Genomic DNA, 26,262 nt, shown 5'->3' on the forward strand with positions numbered 1-26,262 from the left:
GTGCCGAAATATTCTAGGACTGAGGCCTTGATGCGTAGGCCTAACATAATCTCCCCCTTCAAAGTTCGTCGCCCTCGACGAAAAGAACGTGGACTGGTCAGCCTCTAATGCGCATCCTCAAAACTTCAAAAACCTATTGCTTTGGTCGGGCTTCAGAATGTTCAGCAAGGGTCGCAGCATAGGATCAGACTTCTTAAAAATCTTTCAGCAGAATCGTTTCAGTAGTGGAGCTGGTCGGGTCCTTGTAGTCTTTTGCACTGCGGGTCACTTGCCACTCCGCCCATGTAAGAAATTTTTGTGCACCCAAGGTCGAGTTTTTCATTGTTTAGAGATGACCTTTTGTTAGGATCTAGGTCGCCGCTGGTGGACCGGGGGTTGGACCGGTTAGCGGTTCACATTCGAAGGGTGGTGGTTAATCCGGTTAGAGATTAACACCGGGGTTTCAATACTACACAACCTGTCACAAACCCTTGAACTAGGTTCAAGCGCGGAAGAGGTTTTCTTTCAGGTTGAAGCGGCACGCTTGTATGATAGGCACGGTCGGTTTCGGATGATGGAGATTTGGAAATGGTGGGTCGGTTTCGGTAATCTGGATATTCAGTATGGTTAGTATAAAGTCGGTTTGGAGCGGTGTGGTTAAGTTAGTCGGTTAGATAATGAAGCCGGCAGAAAGTAAGTAACAAGACGGATTTTATGGATGTTCGGAGATAAAACTCCTACGTCACCCCTTCCTCTCGAAACCGCGAGAAGGATATTCACTAAGGAATACAAGTACAGGCCGATCGAGACTTATTTCCTGCTCGATAACACTCTTACAATTTACACCGAAATTGTAAAACACACTTTAACTTTCAACACTTAGGCTTTCTAAAACAGCACACTCTTATCACTTGTAGTAAATGCTCTTAGCGCTATCTCAATATCACACTGTTGTCCCTTGATGTCCCGCATTTACTCTTCTGCAACTGCCTCCTTTTATAGGTGAAATATGCCAACGGTCATATTTCACTTCCTTGAATCTGATTGGCTGAGCAGAGGTGCAGTGATTCAGTGTTTCAGAGGTTCAGACCTGCGGTCGCTTCCTCAGACCTGGTATTCTGTCTCAGACCTGCCGGTCTGTTCTTCCGGTTTGTAAGACAGACCTGCCGGGTTTGTCTTTTACTTGATGTAGGCACTGTCTGTTGGACAGTTGTCTGTACTTGGAAGATTTCCTTTCTGGCTTATCCCGAAGTAGAAGGATCCGGTAGTACTGTTTTCTGCAGCCTACAGTCTTTCCTCAGACTTGCATGGATATGGAAGTATTAATTCTGTTCCTTTGGTATCATTCTCAACAGATACCCAAATTGTCTTCTTGTACTGGTCGGCCGCTTGACTTAGCCGAAAGGCTTTTGGTATAAGTGATGTAACCGGACTTCTTCCGGTTGTTTCTCTGCCTTTTGGATGATCGGCTATTTGATGATTCCGGTTTTGAGCTTTGGCCGATCCTTTCTTTGTGCGGTCACGTTCCGAATACTCTTGATCGGTTTGGTAGCTTGACCGGTTAGGTTTCTTTAGTCGGTTCTCCTGTTCATCCGGTCCGGTTCCTTGTTCCTGCATAAAAAGTTTATTTTAAGTTAGGTTTATTTGAACCGGTCTTATTTTATCTAACAATTTCTCCCTTTTTGATTATTTTATTTAAAATTATCAAAATCATGTAAGTTTGCAACTGTAGGCCGGTTGTTTTGTTTGGCCGGATTTTTGAAACTGACTTGGGAGAATTTTTCGAAAAATGTTTGAGAAAAATTTTGGAAGAGTGTTGAGAAAAATTTTGGAAGAGTCTTTATCTTTTATCTTATCAATTTCTCCCTTTTTGATTATTTTATTTAAAATTATCAAAACTAAGTAGAAATGCAAAGAATGGCCGGTTTCAAAAAGTAACTTTATATATATAGGTAACCAAAAGAGACAAAATATATATAAAAGTACTAAGGCAATAAGAGGAAAGGTAGTCCCTATTCAGAGTCCGTGAGTTCATATATGCTCTTCTTCTTTGGTTGCTGTCGACCGGTCGGTTCGGAAGATCGCCGTCTTGAAGACCGAGACCGCAGTTGTGCTTCGACTTTATCTTCGATTTCGTCGTCCTGCTGCGATGTACTCGGGATGACCGGTTCAGAGACCTCTCTGAGCAGCTCGACAATCTGAACCTTCTTAAGAGCCTCCTTCTTAGGAGCCTCCCTCTTCCGCTTTTTCGGCGCTGAGGCGGAGGCGGCCGCCTTCTTCCTCTCGTTTTCCTTTGCATAGCCTTCCAGCCTCCGTGCCTCCCTTTCCAACCGTTCAGCATCCTCTGCTGCTAGAGTGGCTACTTTTTCAGCAAACCCTGGGAACAGGGCCTCTCCTCTTTTAATTCGCGCGGCTTCCTCTTCCGCTTCGGTCAGCTGAGATGAGCGCGGCGCCTCTTTATCTTTTCCTGCTTCGGCATCCAACGCATCCTGGACCCTCTTAGCTACTTGAGCATCAGCCGCTACAGCCGCGGCGTCCGCGTTCACCTTAGCCTTAAAACTTCAGCCATTTGTTCGGAAAGCGCCTTCACTTCGGCCACGAGACTCCCATTTATCTTCTCGAGTTCGGAGACCCGGCTAAGTGTCGTGCCGATCAGATCCTCACTCATCGCATTCAGCCGTTGATCGATATCTCTCTCAAGCCGGACGAGGTCTTTCTTTAACTCGGAGGTCACATCCTCCAGAATTGTGGTTCGCTGAACACATTTATCTTGCTGAATCGCCACGTCCCACAGACCTTTGCCGAGGTCTGAGCACCGTTCTTGATGGCTTTCCAGTAGATTCTTTGTGACTTCGGTGAATTTTAGGGCCGAATCAACTATCCTGCCGTATCTATCTTTGAACGGCTGAACCGCGGTCTCGTCGAATTCTTTAATGCGGTCTTCAACCCATTCTTTAGTGATGTCTGAAGCGGTGACTTCCGGTGGTGGGGGAGGTGATTGCTCGGTGAGATTTGGATCGGCTCTTTCACTGGATTCTATCGGTGCCGCATTCTCCCGTGGAGGTGTTGGGTAGTTAGCCGGAAACCTTTCGATCTTGGGAACAGTATAGACCGGTACCTGCATTCGGCTGCATATGGCTTCCAGCCGCTCGACTTCTTGAGTTAGTTCCCCTTTGGCTTTTTCAAGCCTTGCCAACACCCGCGGTGCTACGGTGTCCACCGATTCCATCTTGTTGAGCTCCTCCTTAATTTTCCGGATTTTTGTCGTAAGTTTCCGAAGTTGAACCTTCGGTAACAAGAGACAAGTTCGGTGTTGTACCTCCTGGAGTGTGTTGGAGTTCGTAACGTTAATCATAAGGTCCTCCACTTCCTCCAGTCTGTTCATGCATTGCTCATCTGTGTGGCTCGGTAGGATTTGTCTATACGGTGTATCAAACCGGTGCTCGTGCCACTCCAGGTATAGTTCTTCAACCGACTCGGCTTTTCTTCTGATGCTTTGAAGGAGTTTCCCAGTTAACCTATCGGCCTCTGCTTCTTCGGCCTCCTCCCTCTCTGTGTTGTCGCCTTCATCATTGGCTTCTTTATCAACCTCTTCTCCACCCTCGGTGGTCTCAGGGTTGGTGTTCGGTGCGACATCCTTAGGACTCTGAGCCGAGCCGTCTTCATTGAGGACCGTTCTATCATCCTCCGTCTTTTCGGTGTCTGTTCTCTCAGAGGCCCACTCCTCATCTTCTGTGTGCTGAGGTGGTTCTGAGAAGGTTATCTTTTCTTTGCCTTTCCCTTCGGCCTTTGCTTTGGCTGAGGCAACTTTCTTGGCGGTTTTCTTCTTTTGGCCACCTGTGGAACTGGGGGCCGGCTGCGTTCTTTCAAGGAATTGCCTTGATCTGATGAGGCAGCGTTCTGCTACCGCAACGCCGGGACCGACGTCGAGATTTAGGTGGAGGAAGATCTTACCGAGTGGCACGGCGTATCCCCACGACCGGTTTGAATCCGGTTTCACCATGTCCATTAGGTTACTGAACACCGATCTTGCCAGTTGACCTCTTTTCCCTCCATCAGACCGATCAACATCTTGATTTTGTCTTTGGTGAGGTTGCTGAAGTTTCCTCCCCTCGCCAGAATCGCCCTTGCGAAGATGTCACACACCGGGATGAACTCCTGCTTCAACATTTGTTTACTCCCGGATGTTTTGATCGGCTCATTGGTTGCCGATAGAATGTGGCAAGCCGCCTCAAAGGTGTCCTGCTCTATTTCTGCTGTTGCATCCTGGCCGGTTGTTGGGAGATGCAAGCTCTCGGCCACCAATGCTTCGGTGAGCTCTATTTGTGAACCGCATACAGTCGCGGTGATCTTGTCGTAGGCGACGTTGGCGGTTTTGAAGAACTCTTCGACCGCATCTTTGTAAATAATATGGGGACCGCCGAGGAAATATTCCAGACCGGTTTAATTAGCCGGTCAATAACTTCCTTCGCCTCGGGCGTACCATTCAACCGGATTTCCTCGAAATCCACCTGAGAGTAGAGTCTGAACAAAGCCGAATCACGCCCCATGTTTAAGAATTTGAGAATGTAAGAGATAACCGCTTAAGAGATTGAGAGAGCTTAGAGAGAGAAAGCAGATTCGCGTGAGAATGAAGTAAAATGACCGAAAGTCCCTTTTATAGATGCGGTTTGGAAGCCCAACCGTCCCATCAATAAAAGGCGGGAATTTTCCCTCCGAATTGAGATGAGCGCCAAACCGTGGGCGCCAAACAAAGGGCGCCAAACAAAGGGCGGTAAACAGAGGGGCGGCAATTTTGGGCGGGAAATCTCCCTCCAAAAACCTTTGCTAATGTCATTGATGACGCACTCTTCTTGAAACCGATTGATGATGCGGTTTCGAAGTCTAACCGGTTATTTTGAGTGATCAGTGTTAACAGATTATTTTAAGCAGAGTTTATGTGACCGGATAATAACGCGGTTATAGTTTGAAGATGTTAACCGGTTACTTAGATAAATGTTCAAAGAGTTAAGAAGACCCGGTCATTTAAACTGAAGTGATATTAAAATTCAAATAGTAGAGAGAGGAAACCGGCATAGGATTCGGTACAGAGATAGGCATACAGAAATAATGCAAAGTACAGCCTATTGAAAAGACATTCTACATATTCGGTCTATTACAGAATCCTTGTCGAGGATGTTTGAGGAAGAAGCCGGTGTGCCCGGTCCGAACTCTGGTCGGTACCCAAGAATCAGTTTGCTGATATGCGGTGCATACCCGAGACCTTTCTTGGTCAGCGCCATATTCTTTAGATTTTCCCATATGACCGTTGACCAGTTGATGGCCGATTCGCAAAGAATGTGGGTCATAAGATTGTAGGTGTTCCTAGAATACCGTTGATTCGGTGATTGACACAGAATCGACCGGGTCACGATTTCGAGTAGTAGCTGACCGTGAATAGCAAGATGGGTTTTTGGCCCAAAGTGTTCCACCGGAGCATGGGTGGCCGACAGGTATTACGCGGTTTCAAATCCCGCAAGGTCTTGAATAGTCGGAAAATCAGAGAAACCTTCAGTGGGTAGACCGAATAGTGAGGCAAATTCAACCTCATCGATCCAGAACGTATGGTCTCGGACAGTAGAGACGATATATATCCCTCTAATGCAGGCGCTTCGAAAGAAGGCCTTGACATCGTCTAGGAGAATAGGTCCGGCCTCTTCAAGAAATGGTTGAAGACCGGTTTTATTGAGAGCGTCATACATGAGTTTCTGCTCAGAAGTACAGTCCCTCTCGCCCGTGCAGGAGTTGTAATCAATGCTTAGGAAATTTCCTAGAGTTCTGCTCGGCATGATTTCGGTATTGAGAGAGAGACGGGATTCAAGAATATCAGATGTGATCTTGTGCTTTCGGATGTGATAAAATGAGTAGAGGATGGCTCCTTATATATGATCGGTTTTGGAGGGAAAATCTTAGCATTGATGGTCAGTTTTATTTTATTAAGGAAAAGAATTTTTACCTTTTCAGGGCGCATGGGGAAGCAGCAGATTGCAAGGCCCTAGGTAAGTGTTAGTTGGGAAGTAACCAGGTTAGTTGGATTTTAAATGTGCGGGTGGTTGGGAGTTATCTCATTGATTAGGATTATCTCATTAAATGCACTTAAACATAACCGATATTAATTAGATAGAAGCCGAAAATAACAGAGACAATGCCGAAAATGGCATAAAGAACGATGAGGAAAACATGAAATCGAGAAAGACACAAATAAAGCCGAAAGAGACATAGAAGAGGCCGAAACGATCAAACTTGAGTTGGTTAAGAGTACACCCGGTGCATGAAGCAAAACGACCGGGTGTAGGAAGGAGTGACTTAGGGTGCATAGGGGTTGACATCACCGTTGCTGCGGTTTCTTCTCCTCCAGGCCCTCTCGAACCGCCTATAGAATGGGTCGGTTACTTCTTTGGTGAGCACCTGAGCTTGGTTCAAACCTTCGCCGGGACAGGTTGGGACTCCAAGCTCCACAAGGAGGCTGCTTATTTGAGGAATGAAACCAACTGATCGGATGCCGACCATCCAGATAAGGGTGTCAAAGAGCACCCTAAACCAGTTTACTGGTGTGCCGGTGATTATGGCCGCCATCATGTTGAAGTTCGAGACACTGTAGGTGTTTGTGACGTCCCTACCAAAAATGCTTTTGCCGATCACATCATTTAGAAGCTGATATTCAGCTCTCAGACGTGATTTTGCTCCATGGTCTTCAACTGGTTCGTCAGCCCGGGAAAAGGCGATGGAGATCTCGGCCTTGACATCTGCCGGAATGTCTAGATCTGTTATTCCGTGCCTTGGCAGGCTAAGACACCGCGCAAAGTCCCGTTCGGTGAAATCAAAGACAATGCCTCCCACTTTGGATTGAATGTGGGTTTCAAAGTGGGGGGTGCCCCTAAACACCTTTGCGTGGTAGAAAAATTCCAAAACGGATTCCGGATAGATGGTATGTTTGTCGTCTAGGAAACACTGAAGGCCGGTTTCCTCTAGAGACTTAATCATCTTATATATCTCATATTGATCTGTGGTTGAGCAGGATTGAAAATCAACCTCAAGGATGTTGGGATACTGAGACATTTTTGCCTTAGTGAGAGAGTATTATTTTGTCTTGTGAATGATGTGGTGAGTGTTTGCTTCTCTTAAATACTAGTTTAGGGACTATCCTATTGTCCAGGCATTAAATGAGATGATATGTATTAACCGCAGGATAAGAGATTTTGCATGAAATAGGCAGGTTTGTAGTCTAGGTGTCGGTCATAGGCCTGAACTGTGAAAGATATCAAAAGATCTTCACGTCTTTTTAGGCGCGACCTATTTTACTTTGAGAGGGTAATGTTGCAGAACAGATATCCTTAATTCCTGATAACTATTCCTCTTCTGTTTGAAATTCAAATAATCTAGGGTTGCCTGCTTCCTAACCGGTCATGTATCAGTTGTTCATCCCGATGCGGTTTTTTGGCACATGCACCAAGTAGCCGGTCGGTTTACTCTATCTGATAAACTGGGCGGTTCTTCCACAGACACCCTGAAGATTCGAAATTCAACAGCTTAGGAAGAGTTACCGGTTTTGTCTGTCTGAACCGGTTTCCCTTTAAGCATCCTTTGGAAGGATTTGGCTAATGTCGGTTAAGCCGAGAGTAAGCCTGAATTGAGAAAACTTAGCTTCCTGTAGCGGCTTTGTGAAGATATCGGCTACTTGTTGATCGGTCGGTACGTATTCCAGCCGGATATGCTTCAGCGTGACATGCTCCCGGATGAAGTGATGCCTTATGTCGATGTGCTTGGTTCTGGAGTGGAGAACCGGATTATAGGTGATCGCTATGGCACTCGTGTTGTCACAGAAGATCGGGGACTCTTCGGCTATGACACCGAAGTCCTTCAGCTGCTGTTGGATCCAGAGGAGTTGAGAACAGCAACTTCCGGCCGCCAGATATTCAGCCTCTGCAGTGGATGTGGCCACAGATGTCTGCTTCTTGCTATGCCATGAAACGAGCCGGTCAACAAGGAACTGACATGTTCCGCTGGTGCTTTTTCTGTCAATCTTACACCCTGCATAATCTGCATCTAAGTAACTTGTTAGATTGAAGGACGAGTCCTTTGGGTACCACAGACCGACATCAGGTATGCCATTTAGATACTTCAGTATCCTCTTTGCGGCTGTGTAATGGGATTGCTTTGGATTTGCTTGAAATCTCCCACAAACACCAACTGCAAACAGGATGTCCGGTTTACTCGCTGTCAGGTACAGTAGGGAACCGATCATGCCCCGGTATGCAATCTGGTCTACCGATTGACCCTCATCATCTCTGTCCAGTTTAATGGATGAGCTCATTGGAGTAGCCGCCGAGGAGTAGGTGTCCATACCGAATTTCTTTAGCAGCTCCTTGGTATATTTAGGTTGACTGATGAATGTTCCTTCTTTGAGTTGTTTGACCTGAAGACCTAGGAAGAAACTTAATTCTCCCATCATACTCATCTCAAACTTGTCAGTCATCATTTTTGAAAACTTGTCACATAGCTTAGGATCGGTGGAACCAAAAATAATGTCATCTACATAAATTTGAACAAGTAGGATATGTTCCTTCTTTTCAAATTTGAACAGTGTTTTATCTACCGAACCGATGGTGAAATCATGTTTTAATAGAAATGCGGTTAGTGTATCATACCAGGCTCTAGGTGCTTGTTTTAGACCGTATAAAGCTTTATTTAGCCGGTATACATGGTTTGGAAATGCAGCGCTTTTGAAGCCGGGTGGTTGTTCAACATACACTTCTTCACGTAGATCACCGTTCAGAAATGCACTTTTAACATCCATTTGAAAAACCTTAAAGTTTTTGAAAGCTGCAAAAGCCAGAAAAATCCTAATGGCTTCAATCCTGGCTACAGGAGCAAATGATTCTTCAAAATCAATGCCTTCTTCCTGTTTGTAACCTTGAGCCACTAATCTGGCTTTGTTCCTCGTGACCAAACCGTCCTCATTGAGTTTGTTTCTGAATACCCATCTTGTTCCTATGACCGATTGATCTTTCGGTCTGGGAACTAGGTACCAGACTTTACTACTCTCGAACTGGTTTAGCTCTTCTTGCATTCCCAAGGTCCAATCCGGATCTGACAATGCTTCATCTATTCTTTTCGGTTCAATCTGGGATATGAAAGCAGAGTTAAAATATCCTTCCAGAAGTTGACTTCTAGTTCGAACAGGTTCTGAAGGGTCACCTATAATTTGCTCAGGAGGATGTTTACTGTTTCTTCTGAGATTCAATTCAGGGATGTCTACCAAACTACCGTTTATTTGATCAAGGCTAGACATGTCGGTAGGCTGACCGAGATTGTCAGACCGACCGACTCCCTCGGATTGGACCGAAGTGTCAGCTTCCTGTTGTGGAACAGCTTGATCCGGCTGGGTTTCAATATTACCCATTTGATCATGGACAAACCGCCTGAAAACCGGAGTCTCATCTTCACTATCAGAATGAATATCGTTATTTTCCAATCTGTTGTGTAGATCAAAACATGAAGCAGTGTTGCTTTCAACCGATTCATCGAAAACAACGTGAATTGTTTCCTCCATGGTTGCAGTTCTATTATTATATACTCTATATGCTTTACTTACTGCCGAGTACCCTAGCATGATTCCGGTATCGGTTTTTGCATCAAAAACGGTGAGTTGGGTTTTACCATTTATATGAATATAACATTTACAACCGAAAATCCTGAGGTACTTGAGTTTGGGAACCTTTTTAAAATAAACCTCATACGGCGTTTTGTTGTGAAATTTGTTTATCAAAGAGCGGTTTTGTTTATAGCATGCAGTGTTGATAGCCTCAGCCCAAAATTTCTGAGCAATGCCGGAGTCGGCTATCATGGACTGTGCGGCTTCCTTGAGAGTCCGGTTTCTTCTCTCGGCCAGGCCATTTTGTTGAGGAGTCCTAGCACTAGACAACTCGTGTCTAATGCCGGATTCATCAAGATATGCAGTTAATGTACTATTGGTAAATTCGGTACCTCGATCACTTCGAATGCTATTAATACGAGTTAATTTTTCATTTTGCAGGCGCTTAAGAAGTGTGATCAGGTTTGATACGGTTTCACGTTTAGATGGTAGAAATATTACCCATGTATATCTAGAATAATCATCAATAACTACCATGGTGTAGAGCATACCTCTTAGGCTAATGACCTGAATCGGTCCAAATAAATCCATATGAAGGAGGTCTAAGCATCGGCTAGATTGAATGTTTCCTTTACTCTTAAAAGATGACCTAGTTTGTTTACCCATTTGGCATGCTGAACAAACCTTATCCTGGTTAAATACTATATCAGGAATACCTTCAACTAGCTTTTTAACGCGAATGTAGTTTAAGGTTTTCAAGTTTAGATGGTTTAGTCTCTTATGCCACAGCCAGGTTTGATCAGTCTTAGCTATCATGCATATAGGATATTCTACTCTAGTTTTCCAGTCTACCTTGTAAATGTTACCTATCCTATTTCCGGTTAGTAGTACAATGCCTTGAGAGTTCTTAACGAAGCATGCATGTTTAAGGAATTCTACCGTGTATCCAGCATCACACATCTGACTAATGCTAAGTAGGTTGAAACTTAGGTTTTCAACTAAAAGTACATTATCAATAGTTAGGTTACCATGGACAATCTTACCCTTGCCCACAGTTTTACCTTTTGAGTTGTCACCGAAGGTGATTATAGCACCGGTTGCTGTTCTGATATCGGTTAACAAATTGCTGTTTCCGGTCATGTGCCTGGAGCAACCGCTGTCCAAGAACCATTCGGAGTTTCCTAGCCGTTTCTTTGGATCCTGCAAAATGTACATATTTACAACTATTTGGTACCCACGTTTACTTGGGTCCACATGCGATTAGTCCCTTAGGTATCCAAACCTTGATGAACCAGACAGTCTTCCTTGCTAGGGTCTTGACTGTCCTTTTGGAACTCGGACTCGTGTATTTCGGTTTTCCTACAAATGTCCTAAATGGTGATGGTCTTTGGTTCGGTGATCTATGGTTTGACCTACGCGGCTCAGGAAAGGCTTTCTTATATCTGAGGATTTCGGCTTTTCTTTTCTCAGGGTCAAGCCATGAATCGGTTGGACCAACATAGTCGTATTTTAGCTTTTCTTCCCTATAGTATGCGGTCTCCTCTTCTTCAGCGGTCCAGGAGCTCTTAAGAAATTTTATAAAGGGAAGGTTTCCTTTTGTAAGCCTTGCTTTCTCTATGGGTTTTCGGTCTTTAGAGCTATTCTCGTATCCTAGGCCAAACTTACAACGAGGATGTCTGTAGTGTCTATTCATGTTCTTTACTATATCACTAGATCTCTTATAGGCGGCCATCTTATATTGAAGTCGGGCATTTTCTTCTTTGGTTAGTTCTCTAGTAGGTTCACTAGATTGTTCGGTCTTAGGATCTAGTTCGGTTTCTAAAGTATGGGTATCATCAGGTTGTATGACTTCCGGTTCAGTTATGATGTGTACCTCTGGTTCTGTTGGAATAGGTACTATGGAATCTGTTTTGATGTTGAGGTGCTTAGGTAACATGGTTAGTAGGTTCTTATATTCTTCTACCATGTCATTCAATACATTGTATAATTCATCCTTAGTAAATTCTTCACAAGGAGAGTCAAATACCTGTTCCTCATTTGCCATGAGACATGTGAGTTCATCGTCACTATCACTGCGAGCCCATATACTTCCTCCACCGTCGGCTATCAGTGCTTTCGGTATCTCACTTCCTTCACCGGTTTGTTGATAATTGTTTCTGTCATTTTGATAGTCCGGTTTCTGGGTATCCCTCCTCGGTTTCCTGCACTCCCACTTAAAGTGTCCCAAACAGTTACAGTTATAGCATCTTACATTGGATTTATCACCATAGTAGTTGTTCGTCGGTTGGCTTCTTTTCATGAACCTTCCAAATTTCTGTGCAAGCATTGCCATGGCATCTTCAGTGAACTGTTCGGCGGTTCTGATCGGTACGGGTGCAGGGGCCGGTGCCGGTGCAGGTGTAGGAGCAGGTGCAGCCGGTTCTGTAGATGTGATTAGTGCTCTAGTTGATGTTGAAGCCGAGACTTCCTCTTCAGTTCTAGATCTCATTTCGAACTCGTATGCCTTTAGATCTTCGAATACGTCGTATAGTTTCATCTTACGTAGGCTCTTTGATTCCCTCATTACCATTGTCTTTATGTCCCAAGCACTTGGAAGAGATCTCAAAACCTTCATAATGACCTCTTTGTTGTCATACTTCTTGCCCAGAGTTGCTAACTCATCTAACACACCAGTGAACCGGTCACTGTATTCCTTCATAGTTTCTCCTGGTTTCATCTTGATGCTCTCAAACTTCTGTGTGGCCATCATTATTTTGTTCTCCCTTGTTTTTTCATTTCCTTCAAAGATCTGGATAACCGTGTTACATGTCTCCTTCGCGGTTTTGCAATCTCTGATCTTGCAGTATGTGTTTCTGTCCACGCTGTTGGAGATCCGGTTTCTAGCATGGTTGTCCAGATTGTTCCTTCTCCTATCTTCAGCCGTCCATTCCTTTCTATCTTTATCAATGAATATCGGTCCTTCGGTCAGAATGGACTCCATTTCATCATCCAAGGTGACTAGGTGCAGGTGCATGCGTGCCTTCCAGTTGGCAAAGTCATCACCTTCTAGCATTGGAGGCCTATCCTGATACATGCTTGCTTGAGTATTGAAACTAACTGCTCTAATACCAATTGTTAGGATCTAGGTCGCCGCTGGTGGACCGGGGGTTGGACCGGTTAGCGGTTCACACTCGAAGGGTGGTGGTTAATCCGGTTAGAGATTAACACCGGGGTTTCAATACTACACAACCTGTCACAAACCCTTGAACTAGGTTCAAGCGCGGAAGAGGTTTGCTTTCAGGTTGAAGCGGCACGCTTGTATGATAGGCACGGTCGGTTTCGGATGATGGAGATTTGGAAATGGTGGGTCGGTTTCGGTAATCTGGATATTCGGTATGGTTAGTATAAAGTCGGTTTGGAGCGGTGTGGTTAAGTTAGTCGGTTAGATAATGAAGCCGGCAGAAAGTAAGTAACAAGACGGATTTTATGGATGTTCGGAGATAAAACTCCTACGTCACCCCTTCCTCTCGAAACCGCGAGAAGGATATTCACTAAGGAATACAAGTACAGGCCGATCGAGACTTATTTCCTGCTCGATAACACTCTTACAATTTACACCGAAATTGTAAAACACACTTTAACTTTCAACACTTAGGCTTTCTAAAACAGCACACTCTTATCACTTGTAGTAAATGCTCTTAGCGCTATCTCAATATCACACTGTTGTCCCTTGATGTCCCGCATTTACTCTTCTGCAACTGCCTCCTTTTATAGGTGAAATATGCCAACAGTCATATTTCACTTCCTTGAATCTGATTGCCTGAGCAGAGGTGCAGTGATTCAGTGTTTCAGAGGTTCAGACCTGCGGTCGCTTCCTCAGACCTGGTATTCTGTCTCAGACCTGCCGGTCTGTTCTTCCGGTTTGTAAGACAGACCTGTCGGGTTTGTCTTTTACTTGATGTAGGCACTGTCTGTTGGATAGTTGTCTGTACTTAGAAGATTTCCTTTCTGGCATATCCCGAAGTAGAAGGATCCGGTAGTATTGTTTTCTGCAGCCTACAGTCTTTCCTCAGACTTGCATGGATATGGAAGTATTCAGTCTGTTCCTTTGGTATCATTCTCAACAGATACCCAAATTGTCTTCTTGTACTGGTCGGCCGCTTGACTTAGCCGAAAGGCTTTTGGTATAAGTGATGTAACCGGACTTCTTCCGGTTGTTTCTCTGCCTTTTGGATGATCGGCTATTTGATGATTCCGGTTTTGAGCTTTGGCCGATCCTTTCTTTGTGCGGTCACGTTCCGAATACTCTTGATCGGTTTGGTAGCTTGACCGGTTAGGTTTCTTTAGTCGGTTCTCTTGTTCATCTGGTCCGGTTCCTTGTTCCTGCATAGAAAGTTTATTTTAAGTTAGGTTTATTTGAACCGGTCTTATTTTATCTAACACCTTTGTTGATGCAATGTCTCCAGCGCCTGGTGCAAAAATAATTTCTTCCAACTTCGATTATACTCTATCGTGTTATCAAAAATCCAGGCCAAGTCTTTTTCCCAAACAACATAACAAGGGCAGCGAAAGAGCCATAACTTCTAATTATTCTCCTAACTTGTGGTCGGTCTTCGGGTTGCTGGAATAGAGCGTTGAACACATCAAATAGTTTCTGGAGATATTCAGGAATATCTTTCAAGGTCATTGCCGCGAGGGAAACAGTTTGGCTTTCATGCTTACTTTTTATTTGCACTTTGGCAGCAACACTACATTCGTCCAAAGTTTTTTTCAGCTGGTTTCCATGCATCAAGGAGACCTGCGACCGAGGAATCCCCTTTAGAACCGTGGTTATGCCTTGCTTTTCATACGAAATGGTCAGGTTTTCGAAGTTCTAAGATGAAGGACCTAAAGTAATAAGCCATTCAATGCCCAGCACAATATCATAACCGTCCATGGAAATTACCTTCATTTCTGTTTGGTAGTCATTGCCTTCCATCGACCATTTCATGTCTTTGCAAACACTAGAGCATAAAACATTGGAGCCTTCGACCACTCTAACCGATTGCACCCGAGTTTCTATGCTTTTGTGGTCTATTTTCTCCAAAATCCTGCTATTGATAAAATTGTGGGTGCTACTTGTATCGATCAAGATCACTACCGCAGGTTCCCAACTTTGCCAAGAATCTGGAGCGTTTGAAAAGCTTTAGAACCGGTCAATACATGTAAGTATATGGCTGGTTCTTCACATGGGCCGAGCAACGAAGGTAGATCATCAAAAACAGGTTCTTGATCGGATTCTTGGTCTTCTTGATTGGCAGAGACCATGAATAACTTTGATTTACACCTATGGTTTGGTTGTCATTTTTCATTGCAAGAGTAGCATAGGCCCTTCTTTCGCCTTTCATCCATTGAGGCCGGGTCTAATTGCTTAACATGGCTCTAGTTTGCACTTGAAGAGGACCCATATGATGAATTCTTGAAGTCGGTATTGGTGCTCGGCCTGGCTGTGTTGATATTTTATGGCGTGGGCAGCAACGGTGCTTCAGCGCTGTACAAGTTACCACTGCTCATTAAGGACCGATACGTTGCTTCTTGGACTTTAGCCATGGCCATGGCTTCATTTAGAGAATCCGGGAATCGCAATCTGATGTAGTTTACAATCTCCTCCCTCAGACTAAACAGGTAGCAATCTATTACGTAGTCCCTTGGTATATGATATAACTTTTGATAGATTGACATGTACCGCAGATTATATTCTTGAACCGAACCAACCTGTTTCAAATCATCAGTTGCCTCATTGGAGTGTCATGTATAGAGGGCCCAAATTGCGCCAAAAGATCTCTTTTGAACACATCCCATGGCAATGCTTCCTTTTGGTTGCGGTTCTGAAGATATTACACGTACCACATTCTTGCTTCGCCAGAAAAGTGAATGGGGGCGATATCTAATTTAGTGTCATCCTTTGTCTTGTCCACCCTGAAGAATTGCTTGGAGGATATCAGTCAGCCCTCGACATCGGGTCCATCAAACCGAGGGAAGTCGACATTGGTTAGCCGAGTGGGAGGAACATAATATTGGTCGCGGTTCTGGCCAGGGTGATGGGGACGATATGGAGGGCCGTGGCAAGAAGGCTCATCATGATCATCGAGGCCGGCACGGGTATCTTGGCCCTTACCCGACGCGCCATTTTCGATTGCTACAAGTCTTTCTTCAGCGAAATTGAATATTCCGTCTATATTATTGCTTAGTTCGGTCATCTGTTGTTTAAGGGCGGTATGCATATCAGCCGATTCAGTCATGTGTTGGTGCAAAATGGCTTGCGTAGCGGCTGATTATTGGGACAATCCCTCGATTAGGAACTTTAGCGCTTCCATTTATGTCTGCTGGCGGGTTTCTACCATTTGGAGAATCGCCTAGCTCTGATACCAATATGTTAAGCTTGAAACTATAACTTAACTTTTCGAGTTCTTGATTCAAGAAACGTGTTCTTGATTGATGGGACCGAGTATAGAATTCTTTAATCAAGCGCAGCGGATATAGTGAGATAAGAGAATTCGAGGTTAAAGAGAGAAGAAACCGGGGTGAGAAGAGAATACTACTAGAATACACCTAGTAGTCCAAGAAAGAGGTTCTAGGCTGAGAGAATAACTTAGAGTAACAACTTTCACAAGCTTCAATTCATAGCCCCAAAAGTGGGGTGGGCATCAGCATTTAAAGCGGCTGAATTACACAAGAGTATTCGCTTACAACTTCTTACAACAACTTTCGAAATAACAGAATTCAGTTTGAGAGAAATATAAGAGAAGGGAAACAGAACAGATTTATTAAACAAAAAACATAAACTGGCCCATGTGTTCCATAGGACCGAGAAAAAGGGTGCCGGAAATATTCTAGGACCGAGGCCTTGATGCGCAGGCCTAACAAAAATGGAGAAGATGCGCCTATTGATTCTATGTCAAATATACCATCGAGTATGAGTTCTGTTCCACATGCTGATGAATTATACGAGAATAGTTCTATTGGGGATTCATATTGTAATGATATGCATGTTCATAATTGAAATGATAGGATTAAATTGATAGAAAAAGATAGTACTGCATATAGAAATGATAGGACTTTAATAATTAAATAAACAAGTTGGGTGAATCACCGCATCTCATAATGCATCTATATAATGAGAATCGAAATGAATTAGTTTGCTATATGAAAATATATTTGACATTAATTTCTAATAAAAAAACATTGCATCACAATTTAGTAGTTTAATTAGGCTTCAAACCTTTTTATTATCGCACAAGCTCAGGTGTCATCTTCTATCGAGTTTCCATAACATATGCCTTGTTTGGAAAATCACTGAAAAAAAATAAAAAAATCTTTCAATTATTGATTGTTAAGAATTCAAATTATAACAAGAATACATTTAAGATAATTGAGTGAGTTTGTCATGACATTGTTTATGTTTATAAGAATTAAATTTAGAGACATGTCCATGAATATATAACCAAATTGATGATAAAGAACTAATATGAACCTTGGATTTATAAAATCGATTGTTAATATTAAAATCTTTATAAAAAAACTAATATGAACCTTGGATTTATACTTAAGATTTTTTCAATTGATGATAAAGAAATTTTGTATGAACAAAGTTTGTCCACAAATATCTGCAACATTGGCTTCGAAGAATAGTAACTTTTGGGATTTCACTCGATCTAAAATTTAATATTATCGAACATCATAAGACGTTTTCTGATATCTGAAGAGAAATAGTTTTCTTATTACCAATAATACCAATAAAACACCAATTGGTCAAAATATAGAATTTGTCACAAGGATTTCAATATAAGTAAGAAGCACTTAGCAGACGAAATTAAAAAATTGAGGCAAAAAGCCTTAATATTTTTATTAGGATTTCTTTATTTATTGAGCGAGTTGTTATTTATGGAGGAACACATTTGATTGTTAAGATTACAAAATAATGAAAATACTATTAAATATATATTGTCATATAATACTTAGTATTAAAACATTTTAAATGAAATTATGAATTATGTTTAATTGTGTAGTTTTCTTTCTTACTCTCACAATTTTGAAAACTATTAATTATTGTTCTTAGGATTTGTTCAATGATTTCTCTCTTAAACTAATTCATAATCAAACATAATTTTATTCACTCTCTCATCATTTAAATGAGTCAATTCATTAATCAAAACATTAAAATATTATTTATTTACAAAAATAAAAATTATTATTATAAATTAATATATTTTAAATATTTTAACCAAAAACTACTCACCTTTTCAAAATTATCACATTTAACATTTTTTAAATAAATTAATATTTATTTAAATAATCATAAAAAACTCTAAGAGAATTCTCAAAAACAATAAAATAATTTTTTTTTTGTCTAATATTAATGAAATGTATATTTTAAATAGAAAGATGGTATTGTCATGCATCTACGTACAAAAAAATTAAAGAGGTTTACCTTACTATCCGTTTGAAAACCTTTGTATTTATAAAAAAAAAAATTATTATTTTTAATGATTTTTCCAATTTAAGAAGTTAGTACTACTCAATATCTTGATAAAGATTTGCACCATAATTATCCCTTTAAATTATCCTAGTAGGTTATACTATACTCACAAAAAAAAAATTATGAAATATTTTTTATCAAAAAAATATTTAAAAAAAACTCAATAAAATTTCAAAATAACCCAAACAAGAAACAAGCTCACTTCATTGTGTATGGATTTAATATGCTTTAGAGTGTTGAATCTTACATGGCTTATACAAGCCTTTTGGGGATCTTTGGTCTAATTGTTTTGTTTAGATCAAAATTAAAACATAGTTTTCTTAGCATTTTTCACTCTATTCTTGAAAACTCTCCAACTTTCTCTACTATAATATTATAGTAGGATATAACACTAATGAAATAGGACAAGTAATTTAAAAAATATTTTGAAACCATTGATTAAAATGACTACATAATAATGATCAAAGACATTAAAGTTTAGCCCATCATATCAGTGTTAAAAACAAAAGAAAATTAAAATTGATTAAATTTAAGTTTAGCCCGTCATATTTTTCAAACCTGTACACACAAAACAACAGCATTGTGACCCTCAAATACATGAACGGGTAATCCTGAAGTAAGTTTTCTACGGTCATACATCATTACTGTATTATCAGTTGATCTGTTGAATAATACCAAATTCAATTCAGAATCACAAAAGATGAAAATAATAATTAAAAAACACATTTCAATGCTACCCAGTCAAAATAAGGTTAAGATCATGTGAATTCCAATCAACACAATGAATGTCAGCATCATGAGCTTTCTCAACCTGAAAAAGAGATAGAGAATCAAGTTTTAATAAAAAAAAAATCAATTTTGTAAGCTTCTTAAGGTAATTTAAAGGAATGTAGGTACCTTTATAGTTGGATTTGAACATTTCCTTACATCCCAAAGTATGAGACATGAATCATCACCCACACTACAGAACTCTTGTCCACTTCAGTACATACAAAAAAAGAATTTACTTAAAAAACATCATAAACTGCATATAGATTGAAATATCAAGCATAAAGATCAATTTACAAATGTAATTTCTCTACCTTGAAGGGCAAAATTGTACATCCTCAACTGTATCTTGATGTCCTAGATAGGTACCTCGAGGATGAAGAGTAGTAATACTTTCAACAGAACTCCCACCAACCTTGGAGTTTCTTATCGTTCTCTAAAGCCAAGGTGGAGATATGATCTTCAATATTCCATAGAACCACCAATTTGTCCTTAACTAATATCAAAAACAATTGTATTTATTAAATATAAGAAAAACAATTTGTACTAAAAACATTTCAAAGGTATAATGAGTTTCCAACCTCCAGAAAGCACAAAAGGTTCAGTTTGGCCCATGGCAAGAGCAAATTCTGCATTTTTCTTTATGCCCAATAAGTACCTGCATGTTAGGTAATGATTCTTTTATGCATTAGAACTCTATTATAAACTACAACTCAAAATAAATATCATTCAAAGATGTTTCTTAATATATGAAATATTTAAGTGTATAAGATATAACTATAAATATTTGAAAAAATGATTGTATCATGACAACATTTTATTGTGCAACATCACGTACCAAATCTGGACAAGAATTTCGGGCTCCATACACAGCTTGTCGATTAAGCTGGCTCTCAACATTCCAAATTAGAACCTGAATAGGAACTGAATGCTTTAGATTGAGATAGAAAGAACTCAATGGATCTTAAGTGTCTCAATATAATTCAGATATAGAAGAACGCAACAAGATGCATACATTTGGACCGTCAGTGTGAGTGGCCACAATATTTCTATTTTGAGGAAGTTCTTTGATTCGATTCACGATTCCATATACAATCAAGATTTGTGTTTAAAGAATGAAGATGAAATGATATATAATATTATGGATAATAGCGGCCTGGAATCTTTACAACACATATATACACTAGTGATCATATTTCTAGAACAATCTATAAAACTGAAAGGCTATAATATCAATCTAGAATAATGAATGCATATTGCAGATAAGGCTAACAAGATGTCAAGAATATCGGGCCTCTAAATAATAATTTCAAATTAACATGTTTAATTTTAAAACATCCCTATATTCTAATTATGAAAAGATATAAAACAACTAAAATAATTAATACCCTCCAGGGTGAATTATTGTTTTGAATTTCTTCACAAAGGGAGAACTAGACTTTTCATTTAACTGCAAAGATCATGCAACCAAAACATACATTATTCCATTGGTAGAACATTGAAAAAGAGAATGAACTATTATTTTTACAATGTCAGGATTGATACACTTACCGGTGTGATATGTTGAGATGAAGCAACCCTATGTTTAACAATATCACAATTTATGATAACAAGTGTGTTTGGCACACTACCATCATTCTAGTAAACGAAACATAAACAAACAACAAAATATCAGAAATAGCTAGGAACCAATTTTTTAAAACAACAACATAGATATAAGATTAATAATGTGGAAATATGACAAGCAGATGCTTCATCATTCCCTAGCAAGCATATATATATATATATAGTGATAAATATGATTTCCTACTTCCTAGAGTTCAATTCAAAGGGATAGACATGATATGAAGAGAGACGAAGAGAGTTGAGAAGCCAAAGTTCCAATAAATTTATTTATTGGAATAATGCTATAATTTAATGTGTAACGAGTTATCCCCTATATATAATATATAGATTTGGTCTTTTAAAAGGTCAAATTTATATTTATACAAAATTTTGAGAGTGATGTGTTCAAATTATAGCAAACTTGTAGAGGAATAAATTTTGATCACCTTTTTAATTATATCATTTATAAAAGGATGATTTTAAATTTGACTCTTATAATCGCCAAAGACCAACTATGTAAATATCAGTAACGGTTCTTATGATAATAATTATGTATTTTTACTCTTTGTATAAGGTGAAAAAAATCAATAAAAAATGCGTTGGTTAAGTAACACACAAAACTTTAAACATGGAAAGTTATTAACAAATTTTTAACTATATTAATTAGAATTTTATTCATAAAATCTATATATAAGATATTTCAAATTATCAAAATAAATTTTAGTTATCTTGGTTTGATTCTTCAAATGTCTAGGCAAGACTTTTTATAATTGTCTTTTGGTTATCTCTTTTTTTAAAAGGTCACTAAAGCTCGAACTCATGACCATATAAAAATGAGATTTGTGTTATATTATCGAGTTATATAAACTTTCTTATAAGTCTTTTTCTTAAATAAAGTAATAAACATTTGTGTTCACAACCCTTGCTAATCATCTTCGCAATATAAGGTTTGAAATCAAAACAGAAGCACTTAAGTTATCAATAATTCAATTATATAATGATTAACCAACTATATTTGAGATGATAGAGCTTAATTTTTTTTTACTTATTTTTTTTCCTTTGATTCTCTTTGCTCATAACTTTTGAATGCCCTTCACATTCACGTCTCTTTGAAATAAAAGTTGATATGTTTTCCAAAAAATATGCTACATTTTGTTTTAGTTTCTCGTCTCATACATCTAGTCCTTAGTCGGGTCAAACATTTATTGGATCTTTATTGGATGATTTAGAAATAATGCAATATAAAGCTTGACATTTAAAGGATTTTTTTTTTTGGAAATGAGAGGAACTCTATGCATGTTCATCTCGATAAAAAGTGAAGGATTTGTCATAGATGAGACTACTATGATTTCATATGAATCTAACACATTTTTCTTTGTTAATGTCTTTCTATTTATTTACATTTTTCTAAAATTGATCACCCCTCGCGTTTATAAATTTATTTAATTAAATCATTTTAATACAACATGACCTTTAATAAAAAAAAAAAAGCATACTAATTATTATAGGTTGATTTTATTTAATTGATTTATGTATGTTTTTTTTTGGCATTTACAGCCATGATAGCCATCGACGATGGAAAACATTATTTTGTCCATTAAAACCAAAATTTCCAATTAATATTGAGATATGATCATTTGATAGTTAAGGAAACTTTGAAGTAGAGTCAAAATATTAAAGCAAGGGTGAAGTGAAACATATCGTGGTTAATTGTCTTCTTGTTGTTATCGCATAGGAAACATGTGTTAGTCAATGTGAAACACATCATTTTGAGTTTATATTGATATTCATACTAAAAGAATAAGAACTCTCAAGTGTCTTGGCATTCCAAACTCACTTTGAAGGAAGAGAGATAAATAAAACTATTACGAAAAATAGAGTTGTTTTTCAAAAACTAGTCATCATGTGAACCGAAATTAATTGTTACGTAAGATAGTGCATCAATAACTTTAGAGACTACATTTCTTCGTCAAACAAAATGCAATGAGATAAAGTAACATTTAATCTCGTAAAATTATAACATATTTAGTTTGCTTACTAATTCTAAAGTGGAAACCATTAAATTTTGGAATGTCAACAAAAAAAAATCTCATTATAATTCTTGTCAACATTGGACTTTTTCACAAAAGTAGTTGAAATAGAGTCCGTGTAAATATGCAATAGATGAAGAAGTGAAGGACTTGTTGGAGCTACAAAATAGAAGAAATCCGTCTGATGTGTGCTTAAACAAACTACTATTTTCTTGATTTATTTGGAATGTTGCAACATTTAACTTAAATAACTATCTGGACAAACTATATAAATTTTGATTTTGAATAGTGTGATTCTCAAATAAAATTCAAATCTTGACTGAACACGTTAGTCGTCAATAAAAGAATTTTAGACAACCAATAAAAGAATTTTAGACAAACTATCTCTTAAAGCTATCATTTAATTATGATCACTACTCTTTTTGAGTTTTACAATATTTTTTCATTATTATCTTCAATGCTTTTACAATGGAACAAATACAAAAACAAACCAGCTAATCCATTGTCTAGCATAAATTGGTGCACTACATTCAAGTTCGTTTCTACCAACCCTATTATAATTTAGGTTGTTAGAAAGTTTTAGGGTTTCTCAACCCAAGATTAAACAACATCTTCCTAGTTCAACTCAATAGTCTTAATCCTTTGATGGCTCGCTCGGTCCCCAAATTTGAAGTGGAGACCTTTTTCCGCGCCTCCTCCAAATTCTTAATTGTAGTCAATTCTAGATTAACATTTGATCTCAAGTGGACAATCTAATAATCATCGAAACATAGTCTAGACTTCAAAACTGCTTCGATGAACATCTAAGACTTATGGTGGCTATTGTTGGTCAAATGGTGAAGACTTTGTTCCAAAGAAGATGAAGTCGAGCCAGTGTCTGCAGGGGCGGAGCCACACCCAACTTAACCCGGAGGGATTTAATCAGTTAGTAGTAGAATATTATATAATATAAAATTATATAGCTATCTAATAGGCTAAATTATAGCCTATAGCCCGGAGTCCCACCACAACCAACTAATTATATATTATATTATATTTATTTTATCTCACTAATATATTCTATAATATATTTATTAATCTAACATATAAATCTCACTAATATATTCTATTATTTGGGCTTAATATCTAATTAATATAAATTAATATAAGTAATATTAATCATAATTTTTTAACCTAAGCGGTCGCCGCTCTTTTCTAACCTAATATCTAATTAATATAATTAATATAAGTAATATTAATCATAATTTTTTAACCTAATTGGATAAGCGACCGCCGCTCTTTTCTAACCTAATATCTACTAATTAATATGAGTAATATTAATCATAATTTTTTAACCTCTAATTGGATAAGCGGTAGCAGCTCTTTTTTAACATAATATCTAATTAATATAAGTAATATTAATCATAATTTTTTAACCTCTAATTGGATAAGCGGTAGCAGCTAATGAAATTGCTCGTTCTATTGCTGATGGTGAACGTGAGCTTGGACGAGGAGCTAACCAGATTGGTAATTTACAACGACCAGGAACTACTCGTTGGAGTTCCCATTTTGATTCTATTTGCAGCTTGATAGATATGTATGATGCAACTATTAATGTGCTTGAAAATATTATCAAAGATGGTTCCTCTATTTCGATGCGTGGGGAAGCTGGTGGATCTTTAATAGTGATGAAGTCTTTTGATTTCATTTTTATTTTGCACTTAATGCATAAAATTATAGGGATCACAAATTTGCTTAGTCGTGACTTACAGAGAAAATCTATTGATATATTAAATGCAATGAATTTAGTATCTTTTACTAAAGCACTTCTCTTGAATTTAAGAAATGATGGGTTTGATATTCTTCTTTCGAATGTCATATCATTTTGCACAAGATTAGATGTTGATATACCAGAGATGAGTGCTCGTTACAAGAAATATAGTCGTTCATGTGGACAAAAGGATACCATCACAGTTGAGCATCACTTTCATTATGATATATTCAATGCTGCAATAGATTTTTAGTTGGAATAGTTAAACTTCAGATTCAGTGATGATACAGTCGAACTTCTTTCGCTTAGTTCTACTTTGGACCCAAATGATAAATTTAAAAACTTCAACATCGACAAAATTTTGACTATCTCCAAGAAGTATTATCCCGAGGATTTCACTAGACAAGAAATGCATCATTTGAGGAGTCAACTACTACATTTTGAGATTGATATAGTTTGTCATGAAAAATTCCAAAATATGTCCACTATCTCAGAATTGTGCCGAGGTTTATCTGAAACAAAAAGGTTGGAATAGTATCATTTGATTGCTAGGTTGATCCGTTTAGTTTTAACTATACCCGTTTCAACGACGACTACTGAACGAGCATTTTCTACCATGAAACATATTAAAAAAGTTTATCGTAATAAAATGGGAGAAGATTTTCTCACCGATTCCATGATCATCTATATTGAGAGGGAATTTGTTTCAAGTATAGACACGAATTCAATTATCGATGACTATTATATTTCAAAAAATCGTAAATCCCAACTTCAATAGTAATGTCATTATTGTTTTTTTTGTATCTTTAGTCTAAGATATTTTTTTTCTCTTTTCAGTATTTTTTATTTTTCTAATGTCATGCTTTGTTTCGTTGTGCTTAAACGATTCATATTTTTTAATATATAATGGAATATTAAAAAAAATATCATGTTATATTAGTTTTTGTGAAAATAATTTTAGCCCGGGTAGACTAGAAATTCTGGCTCCGCCCCTGAGTGTCTGGGCACGAGGTTTTTTATGCCTTAGACTAAAAAAGTAAATTCATCTAATGGCCTATGCTTCAAATCTTGTTAGTGTTTTTCTATTTTGGTGGCTGTGGGAGGGGGCCTAGCTTATGCGCCTTAGGCCGCCTAACTAGCCTTACCCAAGAGGCTAGAGAGACCATGAGACATGCAAAGTAAAGTTAGCTAGCTAAGATGAGGCTATGTATATTTTATCAAATTAATTAAGCATATGGTTTAGATATAGCTAATTAATTATAAAAGGATGTACATAAATGAAAAAAACAAAGAGAAGTAGGAGATCCAATTAAGTTTAGCTGTTCGGAAATGTAAAGGCGCTGACTGTTCTTGAAAGAACCCTTTTTTAACTGGGGACCCCATCTATTTATATGCATGATAATAAAGCTAGATTAGATACAGATTAGATACATTATATATATATATATATATATATATATATATATATATATATATATATATATATATATATATATATATATATATATATATATATATATATATGAGTACCTGCATGATAGAGAAGGCCAGAGAAGTGAGTGATGAGTTAGCCAATCCTAATCTGCTCTTTTTCTTTCTCTTTCTCTTTGCCGCTTCCGCCGCCGCCTCCACCTGCTTCTTCACCATTTCTCGCTCTTCTGACCTTGACCGTATAAAGTTGTTTTTCTGTGTCTGTGTCTGTAAACAATTGATCAATAAGTAAAATAATATAAAAAAATTAGAAAGAGAAATAAAAATAATTGAAAAAAATAAAGAGAATAAATAAAAATATTATAAAATAATAAGCGAAATAAATATTAAAAATATTAAAAAATAATGAGTTTGATTATAATTTTTTAAAATTAAATAACTCAAAATAATTAAACATCATTTTATTCTCTTTCTTATCTATCACCTACTTTATTTAATTAATCAAAATACTAAAATATTATATATTTTAAATTATTAATATTTATTTTATTATTATACATTATAATAT

At 38.3% G+C, this 26,262-nt stretch overlaps 1 pseudogene; it reads right to left on the minus strand.

The window, feature by feature from the left end:
• Positions 1-14,099: 14,099 nt before the first annotated feature.
• LOC124930850 lies at positions 14,100-25,910 on the minus strand (annotated as a pseudogene).
• Between the last annotated feature and the right edge of the window lie 352 nt (positions 25,911-26,262).

Source organism: Impatiens glandulifera, chromosome 1, assembly GCF_907164915.1.
Source record: "Impatiens glandulifera chromosome 1, dImpGla2.1, whole genome shotgun sequence".
Classification (NCBI taxonomy): Eukaryota; Viridiplantae; Streptophyta; class Magnoliopsida; order Ericales; family Balsaminaceae; genus Impatiens; species Impatiens glandulifera.